The sequence below is a fragment of the Arachis hypogaea genome, chromosome 15, assembly GCF_003086295.3.
Source record: "Arachis hypogaea cultivar Tifrunner chromosome 15, arahy.Tifrunner.gnm2.J5K5, whole genome shotgun sequence".
Lineage (NCBI taxonomy): Eukaryota > Viridiplantae > Streptophyta > Magnoliopsida > Fabales > Fabaceae > Arachis > Arachis hypogaea.
The window spans coordinates 129,879,866-129,884,644 of record NC_092050.1 but is presented as its reverse complement, the minus strand read 5'-3'; positions in this window follow the sequence as shown (position 1 = coordinate 129,884,644).

Sequence of the window (4,779 nt, the reverse complement as noted above, 5' to 3'; positions counted from 1 at the left end):
AAATTCTGTGAAACTATAGGACCAGCGGAATACTTATTTCATATTAATAAAAAGATAAAAATATCTTTTTGGTATTGACTTGTTTAAATGCATCAAAAACTTAGAAATTTAAAAATAAAAATTATTTTAGAATTAAATTTTTTTAAATGAATTAAAAAACATAATTTTAAATTTTATTTTATCAGATATTCTTATAGATAATTTTATAAAGACAACAATGCCCTTATAAAAGAAACAACATTGAATTAAAAAATAAAAAAATTGAATTTGAATTTTTTTATTAGTAAGTAAAAGAAACAATATTGGAATGTGAATTTAAATTTAATTAATAGACTAAATATATTATTTAGTATTAAGTTTAAATATTAATTATAACTTAATGAAAACAACGTGATTTCTTCCGCAATTAATGGAATACTCCTAGGATATTGCACCAATGCACATCAAGAGTCTTTGTAAATTCCTTTTTTTTTTTTGAAATTTTATTATATTTTAAAAATTAATATTACCTTTAAGTCTCATGCGGTTTATTTTAAGAGAGTAAACTATATTTTTTTGTTAAAAAAAAAAAAAAATAAAACTGTCTTTCGAAAATTAGACTTGTTAGATTATTTTAAAAATATATATTCGAAGTTAAAAATCACCCAAAAAAAAGATAGATAGTTATTTCGTAATAAATATTACGGTATATGATTTTTGATAAAAATATATTTTTGTATATTAATTGCTTAAAAAATTAATAAAAGTAATAAAAAAACTCAAGTTTTATCTTTTGTAAAAAAAAAAAAAAGACACCGTAAGGATTTTTTTCAAATAAAGAAGGATACAGTAGACAAAATAATTTTGTATAGACATTAAAAAAATTCAAAAAATTAAAGAAAATATATCGAGCTTAAATTTTAAACCCAAAAAAAGCATAAGTTATTAACCTCAATTAAGAAACCTAATGAATGAATTCGTCTTTAGCAATCGCATACCACAGTCTTTCACTCACTGTTACTAGTTAAAATAAATTGAATAAAAATTGAAAATTCTCAAATGATTTCATGCGGTTAAATCAGTTTGGGGTAAGTACGATTTTGGTCCCTTAAGTTTAGTGCCAGAATCGAATTCGTCCCTCTTGTTATTTTGCCATTAAAGTCGTCCTTAATGTTTTTTTTCGTATTAAAATCGTCATTTTTAATAAAATTTTTTGTTTTATTCCTAAACTACCCCTATCCTATTTTAATAATAAAAATTAAAAAAAAAAAAAGAAAACGCGTAAAAACGCGTTGGGGGTGGGGGAAGAAAAGGGTATACGAAGGGGGAGGGGAGGGGAGGGGAGGGGAAGGGAAGAGGGGGAGGAGGAAGGGGGAAGGGGGGAGGGGGACGGCGCCAGGGAGCCTCCGTCGTCGCCGCCGCCTCCTCCAAAACTCTGATGATGATGACGATGAAGGGAGAAGAGAAGTCGTCGTCCCGCCGCCGCAGTCTCGCCGTCCCACCGCTGCAGCCGCTGCCTTTCTTCGAACCAGATCTCTTCTTTGTGCTTTGAATTTCTGTTTCTCTGTGTTTGTCTGTTTCTGTTTCTCTGGCTTTGTGTTTCTCTGTTTCTGTTTGGGGGTGGGGGGAAGGGGAGACGGGGAGGGAGAGGGGACGCGGGGTAGGGGTGGGGGGAAGGGAAGACGCGCGGGGTGGGGGTGGGGGGAAGGGGAGGCGGGGAGGGGGAAGGGGAAAGGGGGGAGGGGGATGGCGGCGGCGTTGGTGGTGGTGTTGGGGAGGGGGAGGGGACGTCGGGGTGGGGGGAAGGGGAAGGGGAGGCGGGGGCGGGGAGGGGGAGGTTGTGGTGGTGCTGTTGGTGGTGCTGTTGGTGGTGGTCATGGTGCTGGTGGTGGTGTTGGTGGTGCTGTTGGTGGAGGTTGTGGCGGTGGTGTTAGTGTTGGTGGTGGTGGTGGTGGAGGAGGTAATTGTGTTGGTAGTGGTGAGGGTATTTTTGTCCAAAAAAAATAAAAAGGACGATTTTAATACGAAAAAAATATTAAGGACGACTTTAATGGCAAAATAACAAGAGGGACGAATTCGATTCTGGCACTAAACTTAAGGGACCAAAATCGTACTTACCCCAATCAGTTTCCTACAACAAGTTTATGCAACATTATATCAGATTTTATAATATATTATCATTTATCTATTTATATACATATTTAACCAAATTTGACACATCATACATGATAATGACAAATTATCTTGTTTATGCCAACCCTTTTCATAATTGTAAATATCATACTTCTAAGTCAAGTCACATTCGAGTGGACTACAGCATAGATCTCGAATAGCAAAGCAAAGCCAAAAAAGAAAATCCATGATCTCTTTTTCATATAATAATAATAATAATAATAATAATAATAATAATAATAATAACAACTTAATTGATTGCCCTAAATTAAAATCTACCATTAAGGATAAATAAAAAAACAGTAATAATTTATAATTTAGTTAGTAACTGCATATTCCCCTAATCAACTATTAAAATTAATCACGAACAAAGCTATATCTAATTCCAAGGTTCACCATCACTCTTGAGTTTCGTATTCCACATTATTCATGCATTCACCATCATAAATTCATTACAACCACCGAAATTTTATACATCAATGATACTTTAAATTAGCACAGTGGAGCAGTTTCAATATCAAGTGAGTGAATAAAAAATTATATATCATTTTTGTCTACTTACATCAGTTTAACGGGTAGAGCTACCTTGTGTACCGAAAGTATTTTCATTGTGCTTTGAACAAAAAATTTTATTATGACCAGGTTTCTTGCAATTGTTGCAATGCTGGGGTTTTTTCCGACCACTATGCCCTTTAGGATTGGTACCACCTCTCAATCCAGGTTTCGAAGGCGTGTTCCCTCCATCTAGTGCTTTGTATGAGCTATAAAGATCAAGCATAAGATCTCTTGCTTCATGGAACCTATCTGTAGTAGCACATGTAACCTCTGACATCATCCTAGCACACTCATTGAGGATAGAAAGTTGACTGCTGGCTTGTAATTCGCTAGTAAAACTACTTGAATCAGACATAGATTTTTTTGCTTTCTTAGTCCATCTATGCAACACTAGACATTTAGGGATTTTCCACACATCTTTACGGACCAATACAGAGATAATGTGTTCATAGAAAATGCCGAATGATTCCATACGCATGCATGAACAAGTGATTGCGTTACCATTATCTACCCACTCAACCTCCCACACATTGGTTGGTTTGGCATACCTACAAACATAATAAATTACACTGTTGTCTCTTGTTTAGTAGTCCACGACTCTCATTGCACCCAACCGAACAAGAATAGACCTAAATAAAAAGAATACATCCCTTGTGTAAGTATCAGCAGCACATATCTCAAGGGGTTCAATACAAGTTTGCATAATTGGAACTCCACGAGCAGATTCACATTCAGCGTAAAATTTCCTAAACCGCATATGGCCCAACATTCGTTGGAAGTGCTCAATAAACTCGAATAAGTCATAATGAGGCTTAGTATACTTCCCAATGATGTAGTCCTAAATCCAGCAAAGAACTTTCCTCGGATGTAACATGTTGCCCATGATCGACGTTTCTCATAAATTTCATTTAGCCATTCCTTTTCCTCAATCCCAAATTCCTCTACCAATGTTTGCCACTTTTTACGGAACACTGGAATCTCGTAATCTCCTAACATACAATCCTTAAACTTAGATGTAAAATGAAGACTACACATATTTGTCATTGCATTACGCAGGAGATGCCAAGCACACAATCTGTGGTGAGTACCAGGGAATACTTCCTCAATCGCATTCTTCATTGTCCTTGCCCCATCAGTTATCAGAGAGGATGGGGCTCTACCATCTAAGTATGACTCATCACCAAAATACTTCTCATCATAAAAAATATTATCCTCATGCTCATACTCACATTCATCCATGATCTCTTCCTCTCTCATGAATCACATTTGCAAGGAAATAATTTGAACATAAATAATACGGTAATAAAAATTAAGATATGAGTACTAAGTACTACAAGACAAAATGCTTTCGGATAAAGCTCCAAAAATTAGACTTACAAATGAAGAAATCAAACGACACCAAAATATGTATGTTATTTATTTTTTGCCTAGTAAATTAAATACTACACAGTGATAATTAGGCATAAATTATTAACAAATCTTAATAATAAGTTCATATCAGTCTACATAACATTATTTTTACAGACAAAAATTATTTATCAAATGGCTAAAATTCACTATAGAAAAATTCATATGTCTCAAACTCAAAGAAAAGCAATCAAACGAAAAAAAGGAGTACAAAATTTTCATTACAAAAAATGCAGAGTTTAAACAATTTTGAGTCTATTCGATTAACAAACTTACAAATTTAGCGATCATGAATAAATATCATATCATCACAATAGCTTACAACAACAATCAGTTATGTGCCAGTTAAAAATCATTTTAAGTTTTAATTTTTATTTACATACTAGGAGAACAAAATTCAACATAACAAATATGACCATATAATAACCACAAATCAATAGCAATATCACATTTAAAGTAGCATCAATTTGCAAGCAAGACAAAATTTTAACATGCATTACTATCAAAATACTATGAACTAGTATCAACTAAGACAAATTGCCAAATCGCAAAATAAGATAAGTATAAAACGAGTAAATGGGTATTAAAATGCAAAAAATTTGATTTAACAATATTTAAAAATAAAAAAGCTGATAGACCATTGAAAAATTATTGCAAAACGGCAGA